Source organism: Lissotriton vulgaris, chromosome 1_2, assembly GCF_964263255.1.
Source record: "Lissotriton vulgaris chromosome 1_2, aLisVul1.2, whole genome shotgun sequence".
Classification (NCBI taxonomy): Eukaryota; Metazoa; Chordata; class Amphibia; order Caudata; family Salamandridae; genus Lissotriton; species Lissotriton vulgaris.
Window position 1 is genome coordinate 228,935,360 of NC_141686.1, and position 20,947 is coordinate 228,956,306.

The 20,947-nt window shown below is 38.8% G+C and overlaps 26 non-coding genes across 26 annotated transcripts; all 26 read right to left on the reverse strand.

Annotated features, from left to right (window-relative positions):
• Positions 1–552: 552 nt before the first annotated feature.
• Positions 553–625, reverse strand: TRNAK-UUU (transfer RNA lysine (anticodon UUU)). Its single transcript has one exon. It is a non-coding gene; the product is annotated as a tRNA-Lys (tRNA).
• A 295-nt stretch (positions 626–920) lies between these two features.
• TRNAR-UCU (transfer RNA arginine (anticodon UCU)) lies at positions 921–1,011 on the reverse strand. The gene is given in 2 exon segments: positions 921–956; positions 975–1,011. It is a non-coding gene; the product is annotated as a tRNA-Arg (tRNA).
• Positions 1,012–1,350: 339 nt separating this feature from the next.
• Positions 1,351–1,423, reverse strand: TRNAK-UUU (transfer RNA lysine (anticodon UUU)). Its single transcript has one exon. It is a non-coding gene; the product is annotated as a tRNA-Lys (tRNA).
• Positions 1,424–2,278: 855 nt separating this feature from the next.
• TRNAK-UUU (transfer RNA lysine (anticodon UUU)) lies at positions 2,279–2,351 on the reverse strand. The gene has a single exon. It is a non-coding gene; the product is annotated as a tRNA-Lys (tRNA).
• Positions 2,352–2,646: 295 nt separating this feature from the next.
• Positions 2,647–2,737, reverse strand: TRNAR-UCU (transfer RNA arginine (anticodon UCU)). Its single transcript is given in 2 exon segments — positions 2,647–2,682; positions 2,701–2,737. It is a non-coding gene; the product is annotated as a tRNA-Arg (tRNA).
• Positions 2,738–3,076: 339 nt separating this feature from the next.
• TRNAK-UUU (transfer RNA lysine (anticodon UUU)) lies at positions 3,077–3,149 on the reverse strand. The gene has a single exon. It is a non-coding gene; the product is annotated as a tRNA-Lys (tRNA).
• An 855-nt stretch (positions 3,150–4,004) lies between these two features.
• Positions 4,005–4,077, reverse strand: TRNAK-UUU (transfer RNA lysine (anticodon UUU)). The gene has a single exon. It is a non-coding gene; the product is annotated as a tRNA-Lys (tRNA).
• A 295-nt stretch (positions 4,078–4,372) lies between these two features.
• Positions 4,373–4,463, reverse strand: TRNAR-UCU (transfer RNA arginine (anticodon UCU)). The gene is given in 2 exon segments: positions 4,373–4,408; positions 4,427–4,463. It is a non-coding gene; the product is annotated as a tRNA-Arg (tRNA).
• Positions 4,464–4,802: 339 nt separating this feature from the next.
• Positions 4,803–4,875, reverse strand: TRNAK-UUU (transfer RNA lysine (anticodon UUU)). The gene has a single exon. It is a non-coding gene; the product is annotated as a tRNA-Lys (tRNA).
• A 1,183-nt stretch (positions 4,876–6,058) lies between these two features.
• Positions 6,059–6,149, reverse strand: TRNAR-UCU (transfer RNA arginine (anticodon UCU)). Its single transcript is given in 2 exon segments — positions 6,059–6,094; positions 6,113–6,149. It is a non-coding gene; the product is annotated as a tRNA-Arg (tRNA).
• Positions 6,150–7,786: 1,637 nt separating this feature from the next.
• TRNAR-UCU (transfer RNA arginine (anticodon UCU)) lies at positions 7,787–7,877 on the reverse strand. Its single transcript is given in 2 exon segments — positions 7,787–7,822; positions 7,841–7,877. It is a non-coding gene; the product is annotated as a tRNA-Arg (tRNA).
• Positions 7,878–9,146: 1,269 nt separating this feature from the next.
• TRNAK-UUU (transfer RNA lysine (anticodon UUU)) lies at positions 9,147–9,219 on the reverse strand. Its single transcript has one exon. It is a non-coding gene; the product is annotated as a tRNA-Lys (tRNA).
• Positions 9,220–9,514: 295 nt separating this feature from the next.
• TRNAR-UCU (transfer RNA arginine (anticodon UCU)) lies at positions 9,515–9,605 on the reverse strand. The gene is given in 2 exon segments: positions 9,515–9,550; positions 9,569–9,605. It is a non-coding gene; the product is annotated as a tRNA-Arg (tRNA).
• Positions 9,606–9,944: 339 nt separating this feature from the next.
• TRNAK-UUU (transfer RNA lysine (anticodon UUU)) lies at positions 9,945–10,017 on the reverse strand. The gene has a single exon. It is a non-coding gene; the product is annotated as a tRNA-Lys (tRNA).
• An 857-nt stretch (positions 10,018–10,874) lies between these two features.
• On the reverse strand, positions 10,875–10,947 carry TRNAK-UUU (transfer RNA lysine (anticodon UUU)). The gene has a single exon. It is a non-coding gene; the product is annotated as a tRNA-Lys (tRNA).
• Positions 10,948–11,242: 295 nt separating this feature from the next.
• Positions 11,243–11,333, reverse strand: TRNAR-UCU (transfer RNA arginine (anticodon UCU)). The gene is given in 2 exon segments: positions 11,243–11,278; positions 11,297–11,333. It is a non-coding gene; the product is annotated as a tRNA-Arg (tRNA).
• Positions 11,334–11,672: 339 nt separating this feature from the next.
• On the reverse strand, positions 11,673–11,745 carry TRNAK-UUU (transfer RNA lysine (anticodon UUU)). The gene has a single exon. It is a non-coding gene; the product is annotated as a tRNA-Lys (tRNA).
• An 857-nt stretch (positions 11,746–12,602) lies between these two features.
• Positions 12,603–12,675, reverse strand: TRNAK-UUU (transfer RNA lysine (anticodon UUU)). The gene has a single exon. It is a non-coding gene; the product is annotated as a tRNA-Lys (tRNA).
• A 294-nt stretch (positions 12,676–12,969) lies between these two features.
• On the reverse strand, positions 12,970–13,060 carry TRNAR-UCU (transfer RNA arginine (anticodon UCU)). Its single transcript is given in 2 exon segments — positions 12,970–13,005; positions 13,024–13,060. It is a non-coding gene; the product is annotated as a tRNA-Arg (tRNA).
• Positions 13,061–14,696: 1,636 nt separating this feature from the next.
• Positions 14,697–14,787, reverse strand: TRNAR-UCU (transfer RNA arginine (anticodon UCU)). Its single transcript is given in 2 exon segments — positions 14,697–14,732; positions 14,751–14,787. It is a non-coding gene; the product is annotated as a tRNA-Arg (tRNA).
• Positions 14,788–15,126: 339 nt separating this feature from the next.
• TRNAK-UUU (transfer RNA lysine (anticodon UUU)) lies at positions 15,127–15,199 on the reverse strand. The gene has a single exon. It is a non-coding gene; the product is annotated as a tRNA-Lys (tRNA).
• Positions 15,200–16,056: 857 nt separating this feature from the next.
• On the reverse strand, positions 16,057–16,129 carry TRNAK-UUU (transfer RNA lysine (anticodon UUU)). Its single transcript has one exon. It is a non-coding gene; the product is annotated as a tRNA-Lys (tRNA).
• Positions 16,130–16,423: 294 nt separating this feature from the next.
• Positions 16,424–16,514, reverse strand: TRNAR-UCU (transfer RNA arginine (anticodon UCU)). The gene is given in 2 exon segments: positions 16,424–16,459; positions 16,478–16,514. It is a non-coding gene; the product is annotated as a tRNA-Arg (tRNA).
• Positions 16,515–16,853: 339 nt separating this feature from the next.
• Positions 16,854–16,926, reverse strand: TRNAK-UUU (transfer RNA lysine (anticodon UUU)). Its single transcript has one exon. It is a non-coding gene; the product is annotated as a tRNA-Lys (tRNA).
• Positions 16,927–18,151: 1,225 nt separating this feature from the next.
• On the reverse strand, positions 18,152–18,242 carry TRNAR-UCU (transfer RNA arginine (anticodon UCU)). The gene is given in 2 exon segments: positions 18,152–18,187; positions 18,206–18,242. It is a non-coding gene; the product is annotated as a tRNA-Arg (tRNA).
• A 1,637-nt stretch (positions 18,243–19,879) lies between these two features.
• TRNAR-UCU (transfer RNA arginine (anticodon UCU)) lies at positions 19,880–19,970 on the reverse strand. Its single transcript is given in 2 exon segments — positions 19,880–19,915; positions 19,934–19,970. It is a non-coding gene; the product is annotated as a tRNA-Arg (tRNA).
• Between the last annotated feature and the right edge of the window lie 977 nt (positions 19,971–20,947).

Below are 20,947 nucleotides of genomic sequence, written 5' to 3' on the forward strand. Positions count from 1 at the left end.
CTTGGGCATAGACTATGCAACATTTTCAAAGCAAACAGTCTCTGTTTAAGTAGACTTTCTTTCACTGCCATTTTGGTAAATGTTTCTGGTGATGGAGAAGCAGGATTGCTGGTTACTGTTTCAATTAGTTATAAAATAGAGGAGGGATAAAATTGACCCAGTTGGTGTTCGATCCCTTAGCGTTTGAATGCTTTTGCTACATTCGCCTAGGACTCCAAGCCGCAATCCATTGCACCAGAGATCCGACCTGATTCAACAAGGTGATCAGAGATTCACAAATAAAAAGATGACCTATAAGTGGTTGACCAACTTTATCAAATTAATCTGACACTAGCTTACATTTTGAACATTGAATTGGATAAAAGATAATCAACATGTCAAACTACATGATACAGTTTGGGTAAGTCTTCTTAACCCTTGTCAAAGAAAGTAGAGCACAGATGGGTATGTAAGGACTCGATCAAGACTTTTTTGAACCATCTGTAATTGGAATTCCCATTCATTGGATCCTGAAAAGAGTATGCATTTGATATACATTTTCTTTAACCAAGCCGCCTGAACAGGGACTTGAACCCTGGGCCCTCAGATTAAAAGTCTGATGCTCTACCGACTGAGCTATCCAGGCTCTGAGGCAGCACCCCACAAAATGGCATTATCAACATTAGGAAGTGTCCCAACTATCACTACGTTTTTTAACCCCTTGCGTGCGGGGCGTATTTTCCGCCTGTGCTGACTCCGCCTTGCGCGGGCGGAGTCATGACGGAACGGTTTCGTCATCAGCACAGCTCACCCGTAGCTGATGACGGAACCGTTCTGTCATCAGCACGCAAGGGGTTAAGATGGTTGCCGGTATTAGTACTAAATACAGAGAATATAATAATGAATTGGTACTTGGGATAACAGGATAACAGGGATAAAACTGACTCTGGTGGGATTCGAACCCACAACCTTTGAATATCTTTTTTACATTCACCTAGAAGTCCAATGCGCTATCCATTGCGCCACAGAGCCAATCTGCTATAATGAGGTGCAGAGATGATCTGAAATGAAATAATGAGCTATTAGCTGTTGATCAGCTTTATAAAGTTCATTTGATACTATAACCATGGCTATATTTTGAATATTGAATTGGTGAAATGATATTCACCGTCTCAGACTACATGATACCATTGGTAAATCTACGTACGACTTAAGTTTAGTCAAATGGCACATAATATGTGAGACAGATGTGTATTTCACAACTCCATGAAAGACGTTTTTGCAATTTTAGTAATGGAATATCTTATTCGTCATGCAGGGGTCCACAAAAAGAGCATACAATTAGAGTACTTTTTCTTTAAAGGAAACAACCGCCTGAACAGGGACTTGAACCCTGGACCCTCAGATTAAAAGTCTGATGCTCTACCGACTGAGCTATCCAGGCTCTGCTATACTCTACCTTAAAATCAGCTAAACAAATGTGGACGTACACTGACCTACACTTTGTATATTTATATAATTACATATTAGCAATCAATATTCTAGAGTTTAATAATGAATTGATATTATAAGCATTTGAAATTTCAGCAGCACACGTAATCCATTATAACTCCGGAAATTTGTACTATCTCATTTTCGGATGACATAGAAATCACGTGTTTAAAATGACACTGTGAAATTAATAAAGGGCCAAATACTATTACTAACTCCTAAATTACATTTTCAGCAGTATCATTGGGAATTTCCTCTTGGGCATAGACTATGCAACATTTTCAAAGCAAACAGTCTCTGTTTAAGTAGACTTTCTTTCACTGCCATTTTGGTAAATGTTTCTGGTGATGGAGAAGCAGGATTGCTGGTTACTGTTTCAATTAGTTATAAAATAGAGGAGGGATAAAATTGACCCAGTTGGTGTTCGATCCCTTAGCGTTTGAATGCTTTTGCTACATTCGCCTAGGACTCCAAGCCGCAATCCATTGCACCAGAGATCCGACCTGATTCAACAAGGTGATCAGAGATTCACAAATAAAAAGATGACCTATAAGTGGTTGACCAACTTTATCAAATTAATCTGACACTAGCTTACATTTTGAACATTGAATTGGATAAAAGATAATCAACATGTCAAACTACATGATACAGTTTGGGTAAGTCTTCTTAACCCTTGTCAAAGAAAGTAGAGCACAGATGGGTATGTAAGGACTCGATCAAGACTTTTTTGAACCATCTGTAATTGGAATTCCCATTCATTGGATCCTGAAAAGAGTATGCAATTGATATACATTTTCTTTAACCAAGCCGCCTGAACAGGGACTTGAACCCTGGGCCCTCAGATTAAAAGTCTGATGCTCTACCGACTGAGCTATCCAGGCTCTGAGGCAGCACCCCACAAAATGACATTATCAACATTAGGAAGTGTCCCAACTATCACTACGTTTTTTAACCCCTTGCGTGTGGGGCGTATTTTCCGCCTGTGCTGACTCCGCCTTGCGCGGGCGGAGTCATGACGGAACGGTTTCGTCATCAGCACAGCTCACCCGTAGCTGATGACGGAACCGTTCTGTCATCAGCACGCAAGGGGTTAAGATGGTTGCCGGTATTAGTACTAAATACAGAGAATATAATAATGAATTGGTACTTGGGATAACAGGATAACAGGGATAAAACTGACTCTGGTGGGATTCGAACCCACAACCTTTGAATATCTTTTTTACATTCACCTAGAAGTCCAATGCGCTATCCATTGCGCCACAGAGCCAATCTGCTATAATGAGGTGCAGAGATGATCTGAAATGAAATAATGAGCTATTAGCTGTTGATCAGCTTTATAAAGTTCATTTGATACTATAACCATGGCTATATTTTGAATATTGAATTGGTGAAATGATATTCACCGTCTCAGACTACATGATACCATTGGTAAATCTACGTACGACTTAAGTTTAGTCAAATGGCACATAATATGTGAGACAGATGTGTATTTCACAACTCCATGAAAGACGTTTTTGCAATTTTAGTAATGGAATATCTTATTCGTCATGCAGGGGTCCACAAAAAGAGCATACAATTAGAGTACTTTTTCTTTAAAGGAAACAACCGCCTGAACAGGGACTTGAACCCTGGACCCTCAGATTAAAAGTCTGATGCTCTACCGACTGAGCTATCCAGGCTCTGCTATACTCTACCTTAAAATCAGCTAAACAAATGTGGACGTACACTGACCTACACTTTGTATATTTATATAATTACATATTAGCAATCAATATTCTAGAGTTTAATAATGAATTGATATTATAAGCATTTGAAATTTCAGCAGCACACGTAATCCATTATAACTCCGGAAATTTGTACTATCTCATTTTCGGATGACATAGAAATCACGTGTTTAAAATGACACAGTGAAATTAATAAGGGGCCAAATACTATTACTAACTCCTAAATTACATTTTCAGCAGTATCATTGGGAATTTCCTCTTGGGCATAGACTATGCAACATTTTCAAAGCAAACAGTCTCTGTTTAAGTAGACTTTCTTTCACTGCCATTTTGGTAAATGTTTCTGGTGATGGAGAAGCAGGATTGCTGGTTACTGTTTCAATTAGTTATAAAATAGAGGAGGGATAAAATTGACCCAGTTGGTGTTCGATCCCTTAGCGTTTGAATGCTTTTGCTACATTCGCCTAGGACTCCAAGCCGCAATCCATTGCACCAGAGATCCGACCTGATTCAACAAGGTGATCAGAGATTCACAAATAAAAAGATGACCTATAAGTGGTTGACCAACTTTATCAAATTAATCTGACACTAGCTTACATTTTGAACATTGAATTGGATAAAAGATAATCAACATGTCAAACTACATGATACAGTTTGGGTAAGTCTTCTTAACCCTTGTCAAAGAAAGTAGAGCACAGATGGGTATGTAAGGACTCGATCAAGACTTTTTTGAACCATCTGTAATTGGAATTCCCATTCATTGGATCCTGAAAAGAGTATGCATTTGATATACATTTTCTTTAACCAAGCCGCCTGAACAGGGACTTGAACCCTGGGCCCTCAGATTAAAAGTCTGATGCTCTACCGACTGAGCTATCCAGGCTCTGAGGCAGCACCCCACAAAATGGCATTATCAACATTAGGAAGTGTCCCAACTATCACTACGTTTTTTAACCCCTTGCGTGCGGGGCGTATTTTCCGCCTGTGCTGACTCCGCCTTGCGCGGGCGGAGTCATGACGGAACGGTTTCGTCATCAGCACAGCTCACCCGTAGCTGATGACGGAACCGTTCTGTCATCAGCACGCAAGGGGTTAAGATGGTTGCCGGTATTAGTACTAAATACAGAGAATATAATAATGAATTGGTACTTGGGATAACAGGATAACAGGGATAAAACTGACTCTGGTGGGATTCGAACCCACAACCTTTGAATATCTTTTTTACATTCACCTAGAAGTCCAATGCGCTATCCATTGCGCCACAGAGCCAATCTGCTATAATGAGGTGCAGAGATGATCTGAAATGAAATAATGAGCTATTAGCTGTTGATCAGCTTTATAAAGTTCATTTGATACTATAACCATGGCTATATTTTGAATATTGAATTGGTGAAATGATATTCACCGTCTCAGACTACATGATACCATTGGTAAATCTACGTACGACTTAAGTTTAGTCAAATGGCACATAATATGTGAGACAGATGTGTATTTCACAACTCCATGAAAGACGTTTTTGCAATTTTAGTAATGGAATATCTTATTCGTCATGCAGGGGTCCACAAAAAGAGCATACAATTAGAGTACTTTTTCTTTAAAGGAAACAACCGCCTGAACAGGGACTTGAACCCTGGACCCTCAGATTAAAAGTCTGATGCTCTACCGACTGAGCTATCCAGGCTCTGCTATACTCTACCTTAAAATCAGCTAAACAAATGTGGACGTACACTGACCTACACTTTGTATATTTATATAATTACATATTAGCAATCAATATTCTAGAGTTTAATAATGAATTGATATTATAAGCATTTGAAATTTCAGCAGCACACGTAATCCATTATAACTCCGGAAATTTGTACTATCTCATTTTCGGATGACATAGAAATCACGTGTTTAAAATGACACTGTGAAATTAATAAAGGGCCAAATACTATTACTAACTCCTAAATTACATTTTCAGCAGTATCATTGGGAATTTCCTCTTGGGCATAGACTATGCAACATTTTCAAAGCAAACAGTCTCTGTTTAAGTAGACTTTCTTTCACTGCCATTTTGGTAAATGTTTCTGGTGATGGAGAAGCAGGATTGCTGGTTACTGTTTCAATTAGTTATAAAATAGAGGAGGGATAAAATTGACCCAGTTGGTGTTCGATCCCTTAGCGTTTGAATGCTTTTGCTACATTCGCCTAGGACTCCAAGCCGCAATCCATTGCACCAGAGATCCGACCTGATTCAACAAGGTGATCAGAGATTCACAAATAAAAAGATGACCTATAAGTGGTTGACCAACTTTATCAAATTAATCGGACACTAGCTTACATTTTGAACATTGAATTGGATAAAAGATAATCAACATGTCGTCAAACTACATGATACAGTTTGGGTAAGTCTTCTTAACCCTTGTCAAAGAAAGTAGAGCACAGATGGGTATGTAAGGACTCGATCAAGACTTTTTTGAACCATCTGTAATTGGACTTCCCATTCATTGGATCCTGAAAAGAGTATGCAATTGATATACATTTTTTTTAACCAAGCCGCCTGAACAGGGACTTGAACCCTGGACCCTCGGATTAAAAGTCTGATGCTCTACCGACTGAGCTATCCAGGCTCTGAGGCAGCAATACACAAAATGACATTATCAACATTAGGAAGTGTCCCAACTATCACTACGTTTTTTAACCCCTTGCGTGCGGGGCGTATTTTCCGCCTGTGCTGACTCCGCCTTGCGCGGGCGGAGTCATGACGGAACGGTTTCGTCATCAGCACGCAAGGGGTTAAGATGGTTGCCGGTATTAGTACTAAATACAGAGAATATAATAATGAGTTGGTACTTGGGATAACAGGATAACAGGGATAAAACTGACTCTGGTGGGATTCGAACCCACAACCTTTGAATATCTTTTTTACATTCACCTAGAAGTCCAATGCGCTATCCATTGCGCCACAGAGCCAATCTGCTATAATGAGGTGCAGAGATGTTCTGAAATGAAATAATGAGCTATTAGCTGTTGATCAGCTTTATAAAGTTCATTTGATACTATAACCATGGCTATATTTTGAATATTGAATTGGTGAAATGATATTCACCGTCTCAGACTACATGATACCATTGGTAAATCTACGTACGACTTAAGTTTAGTCAAATGGCACATAATATGTGAGACAGATGTGTATTTCACAACTCCATGAAAGACGTTTTTGCAATTTTAGTAATGGAATATCTTATTCGTCATGCAGGGGTCCACAAAAAGAGCATACAATTAGAGTACTTTTTCTTTAAAGGAAACAACCACCTGAACAGGGACTTGAACCCTGGACCCTCAGATTAAAAGTCTGATGCTCTACCGACTGAGCTATCCAGGCTCTGCTATACTCTACCTTAAAATCAGCTAAACAAATGTGGACGTACACTGACCTACACTTTGTATATTTATATAATTACATATATTAGCAATCAATATTCTAGAGTTTAATAATGAATTGATATTTTAAGCATTTGAAATTTCAGCAGCACACGTAATCCATTATAACTCCGGAAATTTGTACTATCTCATTTTCATATGACATAGAAATCACGTGTTTAAAATGACACTGTGAAATTAATAAAGGGCCAAATACTATTACTAACTCCTAAATTACATTTTCAGCAGTATCATTGGGAATTTCCTCTTGGGCATAGACTATGCAACATTTTCAAAGCAAACAGTCTCTGTTTAAGTAGACTTTCTTTCACTGCCATTTTGGTAAATGTTTCTGGTGATGGAGAAGCAGGATTGCTGGTTACTGTTTCAATTAGTTATAAAATAGAGGAGGGATAAAATTGACCCAGTTGGTGTTCGAACCCTTAGCGTTTGAATGCTTTTGCTACATTCGCCTAGGACTCCAAGCCGCAATCCATTGCACCAGAGATCCGACCTGATTCAACAAGGTGATCAGAGATTCACAAATAAAAAGATGACCTATAAGTTGTTGACCAACTTTATCAAATTAATCCGACACTAGCTTACATTTTGAACATTGAATTGGATAAAAGATAATCAACATGTCAAACTACATGATACAGTTTGGGTAAGTCTTCTTAACCCTTGTCAAAGAAAGTAGAGCACAGATGGGTATGTAAGGACTCGATCAAGACTTTTTTGAACCATCTGTAATTGGACTTCCCATTCATTGGATCCTGAAAAGAGTATGCAATTGATATACATTTTTTTTAACCAAGCCGCCTGAACAGGGACTTGAACCCTGGACCCTCGGATTAAAAGTCTGATGCTCTACCGACTGAGCTATCCAGGCTCTGAGGCAGCAATACACAAAATGACATTATCAACATTAGGAAGTGTCCCAACTATCACTACGTTTTTTAACCCCTTGCGTGCGGGGCGTATTTTCCGCCTGTGCTGACTCCGCCTTGCGCGGGCGGAGTCATGACGGAACGGTTTCGTCATCAGCACAGCTCACCCGTAGCTGATGACGGAAACGTTCTGTCATCAGCACGCAAGGGGTTAAGATGGTTGCCGGTATTAGTACTAAATACAGAGAATATAATAATGAATTGGTACTTGGGATAACAGGATAACAGGGATAAAACTGACTCTGGTGGGATTCGAACCCACAACCTTTGAATATCTTTTTTACATTCACCTAGAAGTCCAATACGCTATCCATTGCGCCACAGAGCCAATCTGCTATAATGAGGTGCAGAGATGTTCTGAAATGAAATAATGAGCTATTAGCTGTTGATCAGCTTTATAAAGTTCATTTGATACTATAACCATGGCTATATTTTGAATATTGAATTGGTGAAATGATATTCACCGTCTCAGACTACATGATACCATTGGTAAATCTACGTACGACTTAAGTTTAGTCAAATGGCACATAATATGTGAGACAGATGTGTATTTCACAACTCCATGAAAGACGTTTTTGCAATTTTAGTAATGGAATATCTTATTCGTCATGCAGGGGTCCACAAAAAGAGCATACAATTAGAGTACTTTTTCTTTAAAGGAAACAACCGCCTGAACAGGGACTTGAACCGTGGACCCTCAGATTAAAAGTCTGATGCTCTACCGACTGAGCTATCCAGGCTCTGCTATACTCTACCTTAAAATCAGCTAAACAAATGTGGACGTACACTGACCTACACTTTGTATATTTATATAAGTACATATATTAGCAATCAATATTCTAGAGTTTAATAATGAATTGATATTTTAAGCATTTGAAATTTCAGCAGCACACGTAATCCATTATAACTCGGGAAATTTGTACTATCTCATTTTCGGATGACATAGAAATCACGTGTTTAAAATGACACTGTGAAATTAATAAAGGGCCAAATACTATTACTAACTCCTAAATTACATTTTCAGCAGTATCATTGGGAATTTCCTCTTGGGCATAGACTATGCAACATTTTCAAAGCAAACAGTCTCTGTTTAAGTAGACTTTCTTTCACTGCCATTTTGGTAAATGTTTCTGGTGATGGAGAAGCAGGATTGCTGGTTACTGTTTCAATTAGTTATAAAATAGAGGAGGGATAAAATTGACCCAGTTGGTGTTCGAACCCTTAGCGTTTGAATGCTTTTGCTACATTCGCCTAGGACTCCAAGCCGCAATCCATTGCACCAGAGATCCGACCTGATTCAACAAGGTGATCAGAGATTCACAAATAAAAAGATGACCTATAAGTTGTTGACCAACTTTATCAAATTAATCGGACACTAGCTTACATTTTGAACATTGAATTGGATAAAAGATAATCAACATGTCAAACTACATGATACAGTTTGGGTAAGTCTTCTTAACCCTTGTCAAAGAAAGTAGAGCACAGATGGGTATGTAAGGACTCGATCAAGACTTTTTTGAACCATCTGTAATTGGAATTCCCATTCATTGGATCCTGAAAAGAGTATGCAATTGATATACATTTTCTTTAACCAAGCCGCCTGAACAGGGACTTGAACCCTGGGCCCTCAGATTAAAAGTCTGATGCTCTACCGACTGAGCTATCCAGGCTCTGAGGCAGCACCCCACAAAATGACATTATCAACATTAGGAAGTGTCCCAACTATCACTACGTTTTTTAACCCCTTGCGTGCGGGGCGTATTTTCCGCCTGTGCTGACTCCGCCTTGCGCGGGCGGAGTCATGACGGAACGGTTTCGTCATCAGCACAGCTCACCCGTAGCTGATGACGGAAACGTTCTGTCATCAGCACGCAAGGGGTTAAGATGGTTGCCGGTATTAGTACTAAATACAGAGAATATAATAATGAGTTGGTACTTGGGATAACAGGATAACAGGGATAAAACTGACTCTGGTGGGATTCGAACCCACAACCTTTGAATATCTATTTTACATTCACCTAGAAGTCCAATGCGCTATCCATTGCGCCAAAGAGCCAATCTGCTATAATGAGGTGCAGAGATGTTCTGAAATGAAATAATGAGCTATTAGCTGTTGATCAGCTTTATAAAGTTCATTTGATGCTATAACCATGGCTATATTTTGAATATTGAATTGGTGAAATGATATTCACCGTCTCAGACTACATGATACCATTGGTAAATCTACGTACGACTTAAGTTTAGTCAAATGGCACATAATATGTGAGACAGATGTGTATTTCACAACTCCATGAAAGACGTTTTTGCAATTTTAGTAATGGAATATCTTATTCGTCATGCAGGGGTCCACAAAAAGAGCATACAATTAGAGTACTTTTTCTTTAAAGGAAACAACCGCCTGAACAGGGACTTGAACCCTGGACCCTCAGATTAAAAGTCTGATGCTCTACCGACTGAGCTATCCAGGCTCTGCTATACTCTACCTTAAAATCAGCTAAACAAATGTGGACGTACACTGACCTACACTTTGTATATTTATATAATTACATATATTAGCAATCAATATTCTAGAGTTTAATACTGAATTGATATTATAAGCATTTGAAATTTCAGCAGCACACGTAATCCATTATAACTCCGGAAATTTGTACTATCTCATTTTCGGATGACATAGAAATCACGTGTTTAAAATGACACAGTGAAATTAATAAAGGGCCAAATACTATTACTAACTCCTAAATTACATTTTCAGCAGTATCATTGGGAATTTCCTCTTGGGCATAGACTATGCAACATTTTCAAAGCAAACAGTCTCTGTTTAAGTAGACTTTCTTTCACTGCCATTTTGGTAAATGTTTCTGGTGATGGAGAAGCAGGATTGCTGGTTACTGTTTCAATTAGTTATAAAATAGAGGAGGGATAAAATTGACCCAGTTGGTGTTCGAACCCTTAGCGTTTGAATGCTTTTGCTACATTCGCCTAGGACTCCAAGCCACAATCCATTGCACCAGAGATCCGACCTGATTCAACAAGGTGATCAGAGATTCACAAATAAAAAGATGACCTATAAGTTGTTGACCAACTTTATCAAATTAATCCGACACTAGCTTACATTTTGAACATTGAATTGGATAAAAGATAATCAACATGTCAAACTACATGATACAGTTTGGGTAAGTCTTCTTAACCCTTGTCAAAGAAAGTAGAGCACAGATGGGTATGTAAGGACTCGATCAAGACTTTTTTGAACCATCTGTAATTGGAATTCCCATTCATTGGATCCTGAAAAGAGTATGCAATTGATATACATTTTCTTTAACCAAGCCGCCTGAACAGGGACTTGAACCCTGGGCCCTCAGATTAAAAGTCTGATGCTCTACCGACTGAGCTATCCAGGCTCTGAGGCAGCACCCCACAAAATGACATTATCAACATTAGGAAGTGTCCCAACTATCACTACGTTTTTTAACCCCTTGCGTGCGGGGCGTGTTTTCCGCCTGTGCTGACTCCGCCTTGCGCGGGCGGAGTCATGACGGAACGGTTTCGTCATCAGCACAGCTCACCCGTAGCTGATGACGGAAACGTTCTGTCATCAGCACGCAAGGGGTTAAGATGGTTGCCGGTATTAGTACTAAATACAGAGAATATAATAATGAGTTGGTACTTGGGATAACAGGATAACAGGGATAAAACTGACTCTGGTGGGATTCGAACCCACAACCTTTGAATATCTATTTTACATTCACCTAGAAGTCCAATGCGCTATCCATTGCGCCACAGAGCCAATCTGCTATAATGAGGTGCAGAGATGTTCTGAAATGAAATAATGAGCTATTAGCTGTTGATCAGCTTTATAAAGTTCATTTGATACTATAACCATGGCTATATTTTGAATATTGAATTGGTGAAATGATATTCACCGTCTCAGACTACATGATACCATTGGTAAATCTACGTATGACTTAAGTTTAGTCAAATGGCACATAATATGTGAGACAGATGTGTATTTCACAACTCCATGAAAGACGTTTTTGCAATTTTAGTAATGGAATATCTTATTCGTCATGCAGGGGTCCACAAAAAGAGCATACAATTAGAGTACTTTTTCTTTAAAGGAAACAACCGCCTGAACAGGGACTTGAACCCTGGACCCTCAGATTAAAAGTCTGATGCTCTACCGACTGAGCTATCCAGGCTCTGCTATACTCTACCTTAAAATCAGCTAAACAAATGTGGACGTACACTGACCTACACTTTGTATATTTATATAATTACATATATTAGCAATCAATATTCTAGAGTTTAATACTGAATTGATATTATAAGCATTTGAAATTTCAGCAGCACACGTAATCCATTATAACTCCGGAAATTTGTACTATCTCATTTTCGGATGACATAGAAATCACGTGTTTAAAATGACACAGTGAAATTAATAAAGGGCCAAATACTATTACTAACTCCTAAATTACATTTTCAGCAGTATCATTGGGAATTTCCTCTTGGGCATAGACTATGCAACATTTTCAAAGCAAACAGTCTCTGTTTAAGTAGACTTTCTTTCACTGCCATTTTGGTAAATGTTTCTGGTGATGGAGAAGCAGGATTGCTGGTTACTGTTTCAATTAGTTATAAAATAGAGGAGGGATAAAATTGACCCAGTTGGTGTTCGAACCCTTAGCGTTTGAATGCTTTTGCTACATTCGCCTAGGACTCCAAGCCGCAATCCATTGCACCAGAGATCCGACCTGATTCAACAAGGTGATCAGAGATTCACAAATAAAAAGATGACCTATAAGTTGTTGACCAACTTTATCAAATTAATCCGACACTAGCTTACATTTTGAACATTGAATTGGATAAAAGATAATCAACATGTCAAACTACATGATACAGTTTGGGTAAGTCTTCTTAACCCTTGTCAAAGAAAGTAGAGCACAGATGGGTATGTAAGGACTCGATCAAGACTTTTTTGAACCATCTGTAATTGGAATTCCCATTCATTGGATCCTGAAAAGAGTATGCAATTGATATACATTTTCTTTAACCAAGCCGCCTGAACAGGGACTTGAACCCTGGGCCCTCAGATTAAAAGTCTGATGCTCTACCGACTGAGCTATCCAGGCTCTGAGGCAGCACCCCACAAAATGACATTATCAACATTAGGAAGTGTCCCAACTATCACTACGTTTTTTAACCCCTTGAGTGCGGGGCGTATTTCCGCCTGTGCTGACTACGCCTTGCGCGGGCGGAGTCATGACGGAACGGTTTCGTCATCAGCACAGCTCACCCGTAGCTGATGACGGAACCGTTCTGTCATCAGCACGCAAGGGGTTAAGATGGTTGCCGGTATTAGTACTAAATACAGAGAATATAATAATGAATTGGTACTTGGGATAACAGGATAACAGGGATAAAACTGACTCTGGTGGGATTCGAACCCACAACCTTTGAATATCTTTTTTACATTCACCTAGAAGTCCAATGCGCTATCCATTGCGCCACAGAGCCAATCTGCTATAATGAGGTGCAGAGATGTTCTGAAATGAAATAATGAGCTATTAGCTGTTGATCAGCTTTATAAAGTTCATTTGATACTATAACCATGGCTATATTTTGAATATTGAATTGGTGAAATGATATTCACCGTCTCAGACTACATGATACCATTGGTAAATCTACGTACGACTTAAGTTTAGTCAAATGGCACATAATATGTGAGACAGATGTGTATTTCACAACTCCATGAAAGACGTTTTTGCAATTTTAGTAATGGAATATCTTATTCGTCATGCAGGGGTCCACAAAAAGAGCATACAATTAGAGTACTTTTTCTTTAAAGGAAACAACCGCCTGAACAGGGACTTGGACCCTGGACCCTCAGATTAAAAGTCTGATGCTCTACCGACTGAGCTATCCAGGCTCTGCTATACTCTACCTTAAAATCAGCTAAACAAATGTGGACGTACACTGACCTACACTTTGTATATTTATATAATTACATATATTAGCAATCAATATTCTAGAGTTTAATACTGAATTGATATTATAAGCATTTGAAATTTCAGCAGCACACGTAATCCATTATAACTCCGGAAATTTGTACTATCTCATTTTCGGATGACATAGAAATCACGTGTTTAAAATGACACAGTGAAATTAATAAAGGGCCAAATACTATTACTAACTCCTAAATTACATTTTCAGCAGTATCATTGGGAATTTCCTCTTGGGCATAGACTATGCAACATTTTCAAAGCAAACAGTCTCTGTTTAAGTAGACTTTCTTTCACTGCCATTTTGGTAAATGTTTCTGGTGATGGAGAAGCAGGATTGCTGGTTACTGTTTCAATTAGTTATAAAATAGAGGAGGGATAAAATTGACCCAGTTGGTGTTCGAACCCTTAGCGTTTGAATGCTTTTGCTACATTCGCCTAGGACTCCAAGCCGCAATCCATTGCACCAGAGATCCGACCTGATTCAACAAGGTGATCAGAGATTCACAAATAAAAAGATGACCTATAAGTTGTTGACCAACTTTATCAAATTAATCCGACACTAGCTTACATTTTGAACATTGAATTGGATAAAAGATAATCAACATGTCAAACTACATGATACAGTTTGGGTAAGTCTTCTTAACCCTTGTCAAAGAAAGTAGAGCACAGATGGGTATGTAAGGACTCGATCAAGACTTTTTTGAACCATCTGTAATTGGACTTCCCATTCATTGGATCCTGAAAAGAGTATGCAATTGATATACATTTTTTTTAACCAAGCCGCCTGAACAGGGACTTGAACCCTGGACCCTCGGATTAAAAGTCTGATGCTCTACCGACTGAGCTATCCAGGCTCTGAGGCAGCTATACACAAAATGACATTATCAACATTAGGAAGTGTCCCAACTATCACTACGTTTTTTAACCCCTTGAGTGCGGGGCGTATTTCCGCCTGTGCTGACTACGCCTTGCGCGGGCGGAGTCATGACGGAACGGTTTCGTCATCAGCACAGCTCACCCGTAGCTGATGACGGAACCATTCTGTCATCAGCACGCAAGGGGTTAAGATGGTTGCCGGTATTAGTACTAAATACAGAGAATATAATAATGAATTGGTACTTGGGATAACAGGATAACAGGGATAAAACTGACTCTGGTGGGATTCGAACCCACAACCTTTGAATATCTTTTTTACATTCACCTAGAAGTCCAATGCGCTATCCATTGCGCCACAGAGCCAATCTGCTATAATGAGGTGCAGAGATGTTCTGAAATGAAATAATGAGCTATTAGCTGTTGATCAGCTTTATAAAGTTCATTTGATACTATAACCATGGCTATATTTTGAATATTGAATTGGTGAAATGATATTCACCGTCTCAGACTACATGATACCATTGGTAAATCTACGTACGACTTAAGTTTAGTCAAATGGCACATAATATGTGAGACAGATGTGTATTTCACAACTCCATGAAAGACGTTTTTGCAATTTTAGTAATGGAATATCTTATTCGTCATGCAGGGGTCCACAAAAAGAGCATACAATTAGAGTACTTTTTCTTTAAAGGAAACAACCGCCTGAACAGGGACTTGAACCCTGGACCCTCAGATTAAAAGTCTGATGCTCTACCGACTGAGCTATCCAGGCTCTGCTATACTCTACCTTAAAATCAGCTAAACAAATGTGGACGTACACTGACCTACACTTTGTATATTTATATAATTACATATATTAGCAATCAATATTCTAGAGTTTAATACTGAATTGATATTATAAGCATTTGAAATTTCAGCAGCACACGTAATCCATTATAACTCCGGAAATTTGTACTATCTCATTTTCGGATGACATAGAAATCACAAGTTTAAAATGACACAGTGAAATTAATAAAGGGCCAAATACTATTACTAACTCCTAAATTACATTTTCAGCAGTATCATTGGGAATTTCCTCTTGGGCATAGACTATGCAACATTTTCAAAGCAAACAGTCTTTGTTTAAGTAGACTTTCTTTCACTGCCATTTTGGTAAATGTTTCTGGTGATGGAGAAGCAGGATTGCTGGTTACTGTTTCAATTAGTTATAAAATAGAGGAGGGATAAAATTGACCCAGTTGGTGTTCAAACCCTTAGCGTTTGAATGCTTTTGCTACATTCGCCTAGGACTCCAAGCCGCAATCCATTGCACCAGAGATCCGACCTGATTCAACAAGGTGATCAGAGATTCACAAATAAAAAGATGACCTATAAGTTGTTGACCAACTTTATCAAATTAATCCGACACTAGCTTACATTTTGAACATTGAATTGGATAAAATATAATCAACATGTCAAACTACATGATACAGTTTGGGTAAGTCTTCTTAACCCTTGTCAAAGAAAGTAGAGCACAGATGGGTATGTAAGGACTCGATCAAGACTTTTTTGAACCATCTGTAATTGGAATTCCCATTCATTGGATCCTGAAAAGAGTATGCAATTGATATACATTTTCTTTAACCAAGCCGCCTGAACAGGGACTTGAACCCTGGGCCCTCAGATTAAAAGTCTGATGCTCTACCGACTGAGCTATCCAGGCTCTGAGGCAGCACCCCACAAAATGACATTATCAACATTAGGAAGTGTCCCAACTATCACTACGTTTTTTAACCCCTTGAGTGCGGGGCGTATTTCCGCCTGTGCTGACTACGCCTTGCGCGGGCGGAGTCATGACGGAACGGTTTCGTCATCAGCACAGCTCACCCGTAGCTGATGATGGAACCGTTCTGTCATCAGCACGCAAGGGGTTAAGATGGTTGCCGGTATTAGTACTAAATACAGAGAATATAATAATGAATTGGTACTTGGGATAACAGGATAACAGGGATAAAACTGACTCTGGTGGGATTCGAACCCACAACCTTTGAATATCTATTTTACATTCACCTAGAAGTCCAATGCGCTATCCATTGCGCCAAAGAGCCAATCTGCTATAATGAGGTGCAGAGATGTTCTGAAATGAAATAATGAGCTATTAGCTGTTGATCAGCTTTATAAAGTTCATTTGATGCTATAACCATGGCTATATTTTGAATATTGAATTGGTGAAATGATATTCACCGTCTCAGACTACATGATACCATTGGTAAATCTACGTACGACTTAAGTTTAGTCAAATGGCACATAATATGTGAGACAGATGTGTATTTCACAACTCCATGAAAGACGTTTTTGCAATTTTAGTAATGGAATATCTTATTCGTCATGCAGGGGTCCACAAAAAGAGCATACAATTAGAGTACTTTTTCTTTAAAGGAAACAACCGCCTGAACAGGGACTTGAACCCTGGACCCTCAGATTAAAAGTCTGATGCTCTACCGACTGAGCTATCCAGGCTCTGCTATACTCTACCTTAAAATCAGCTAAACAAATGTGGACGTACACTGACCTACACTTTGTATATTTATATAATTACATATATTAGCAATCAATATTCTAGAGTTTAATACTGAATTGATATTATAAGCATTTGAAATTTCAGCAGCACACGTAATCCATTATAACTCCGGAAATTTGTACTATCTCATTTTCGGATGACATAGAAATCACGTGTTTAAAATGACACTGTGAAATTAATAAAGGGCCAAATACTATTACTAACTCCTAAATTACATTTTCAGCAGTATCATTGGGAATTTCCTCTTGGGCATAGACTATGCAACATTTTCAAAGCAAACAGTCTCTGTTTAAGTAGACTTTCTTTCACTGCCATTTTGGTAAATGTTTCTGGTGATGGAGAAGCAGGATTGCTGGTTACTGTTTCAATTAGTTATAAAATAGAGGAGGGATAAAATTGACCCAGTTGGTGTTCGAACCCTTAGCGTTTGAATGCTTTTGCTACATTCGCCTAGGACTCCAAGCCGCAATCCATTGCACCAGAGATCCGACCTGATTCAACAAGGTGATCAGAGATTCACAAATAAAAAGATGACCTATAAGTTGTTGACCAACTTTATCAAATTAATCCGACACTAGCTTACATTTTGAACATTGAATTGGATAAAAGATAATCAACATGTCAAACTACATGATACAGTTTGGGTAAGTCTTCTTAACCCTTGTCAAAGAAAGTAGAGCACAGATGGGTATGTAAGGACTCGATCAAGACTTTTTTGAACCATCTGTAATTGGACTTCCCATTCATTGGATCCTGAAAAGAGTATGCAATTGATATACATTTTTTTTAACCAAGCCGCCTGAACAGGGACTTGAACCCTGGACCCTCGGATTAAAAGTCTGATGCTCTACCGACTGAGCTATCCAGGCTCTGAGGCAGCAATACACAAAATGACATTATCAACATTAGGAAGTGTCCCAACTATCACTACGTTTTTTAACCCCTTGCGTGCGGGGCGTATTTTCCGCCTGTGCTGACTCCGCCTTGCGCGGGCGGAGTCATGACGGAACGGTTTCGTCATCAGCACAGCTCACCCGTAGCTGATGACGGAAACGTTCTGTCATCAGCACGCAAGGGGTTAAGATGGTTGCCGGTATTAGTACTAAATACAGAGAATATAATAATGAATTGGTACTTGGGATAACAGGATAACAGGGATAAAACTGACTCTGGTGGGATTCGAACCCACAACCTTTGAATATCTTTTTTACATTCACCTAGAAGTCCAATACGCTATCCATTGCGCCACAGAGCCAATCTGCTATAATGAGGTGCAGAGATGTTCTGAAATGAAATAATGAGCTATTAGCTGTTGATCAGCTTTATAAAGTTCATTTGATACTATAACCATGGCTATATTTTGAATATTGAATTGGTGAAATGATATTCACCGTCTCAGACTACATGATACCATTGGTAAATCTACGTACGACTTAAGTTTAGTCAAATGGCACATAATATGTGAGACAGATGTGTATTTCACAACTCCATGAAAGACGTTTTTGCAATTTTAGTAATGGAATATCTTATTCGTCATGCAGGGGTCCACAAAAAGAGCATACAATTAGAGTACTTTTTCTTTAAAGGAAACAACCGCCTGAACAGGGACTTGAACCGTGGACCCTCAGATTAAAAGTCTGATGCTCTACCGACTGAGCTATCCAGGCTCTGCTATACTCTACCTTAAAATCAGCTAAACAAATGTGGACGTACACTGACCTACACTTTGTATATTTATATAAGTACATATATTAGCAATCAATATTCTAGAGTTTAATAATGAATTGATATTTTAAGCATTTGAAATTTCAGCAGCACACGTAATCCATTATAACTCCGGAAATTTGTACTATCTCATTTTCGGATGACATAGAAATCACGTGTTTAAAATGACACTGTGAAATTAATAAAGGGCCAAATACTATTACTAACTCCTAAATTACATTTTCAGCAGTATCATTGGGAATTTCCTCTTGGGCATAGACTATGCAACATTTTCAAAGCAAACAGTCTCTGTTTAAGTAGACTTTCTTTCACTGCCATTTTGGTAAATGTTTCTGGTGATGGAGAAGCAGGATTGCTGGTTACTGTTTCAATTAGTTATAAAATAGAGGAGGGATAAAATTGACCCAGTTGGTGTTCGAACCCTTAGCGTTTGAATGCTTTTGCTACATTCGCCTAGGACTCCAAGCCGCAATCCATTGCACCAGAGATCCGACCTGATTCAACAAGGTGATCAGAGATTCACAAATAAAAAGATGACCTATAAGTTGTTGACCAACTTTATCAAATTAATCGGACACTAGCTTACATTTTGAACATTGAATTGGATAAAAGATAATCAACATGTCAAACTACATGATACAGTTTGGGTAAGTCTTCTTAACCCTTGTCAAAGAAAGTAGAGCACAGATGGGTATGTAAGGACTCGATCAAGACTTTTTTGAACCATCTGTAATTGGAATTCCCATTCATTGGATCCTGAAAAGAGTATGCAATTGATATACATTTTCTTTAACCAAGCCGCCTGAACAGGGACTTGAACCCTGGGCCCTCAGATTAAAAGTCTGATGCTCTACCGACTGAGCTATCCAGGCTCTGAGGCAGCACCCCACAAAATGACATTATCAACATTAGGAAGTGTCCCAACTATCACTACGTTTTTTAACCCCTTGCGTGCGGGGCGTATTTTCCGCCTGTGCTGACTCCGCCTTGCGCGGGCGGAGTCATGACGGAACGGTTTCGTCATCAGCACAGCTCACCCGTAGCTGATGACGGAAACGTTCTGTCATCAGCACGCAAGGGGTTAAGATGGTTGCCGGTATTAGTACTAAATACAGAGAATATAATAATGAGTTGGTACTTGGGATAACAGGATAACAGGGATAAAACTGACTCTGGTGGGATTCGAACCCACAACCTTTGAATATCTATTTTACATTCACCTAGAAGTCCAATGCGCTATCCATTGCGCCAAAGAGCCAATCTGCTATAATGAGGTGCAGAGATGTTCTGAAATGAAATAATGAGCTATTAGCTGTTGATCAGCTTTATAAAGTTCATTTGATGCTATAACCATGGCTATATTTTGAATATTGAATTGGTGAAATGATATTCACCGTCTCAGACTACATGATACCATTGGTAAATCTACGTACGACTTAAGTTTAGTCAAATGGCACATAATATGTGAGACAGATGTGTATTTCACAACTCCATGAAAGACGTTTTTGCAATTTTAGTAATGGAATATCTTATTCGTCATGCAGGGGTCCACAAAAAGAGCATACAATTAGAGTACTTTTTCTTTAAAGGAAACAACCGCCTGAACAGGGACTTGAACCCTGGACCCTCAGATTAAAAGTCTGATGCTCTACCGACTGAGCTATCCAGGCTCTGCTATACTCTACCTTAAAATCAGCTAAACAAATGTGGACGTACACTGACCTACACTTTGTATATTTATATAATTACATATATTAGCAATCAATATTCTAGAGTTTAATACTGAATTGATATTATAAGCATTTGAAATTTCAGCAGCACACGTAATCCATTATAACTCCGGAAATTTGTACTATCTCATTTTCGGATGACATAGAAATCACGTGTTTAAAATGACACAGTGAAATTAATAAAGGGCCAAATACTATTACTAACTCCTAAATTACATTTTCAGCAGTATCATTGGGAATTTCCTCTTGGGCATAGACTATGCAACATTTTCAAAGCAAACAGTCTCTGTTTAAGTAGACTTTCTTTCACTGCCATTTTGGTAAATGTTTCTGGTGATGGAGAAGCAGGATTGCTGGTTACTGTTTCAATTAGTTATAAAATAGAGGAGGGATAAAATTGACCCAGTTGGTGTTCGAACCCTTAGCGTTTGAATGCTTTTGCTACATTCGCCTAGGACTCCAAGCCACAATCCATTGCACCAGAGATCCGACCTGATTCAACAAG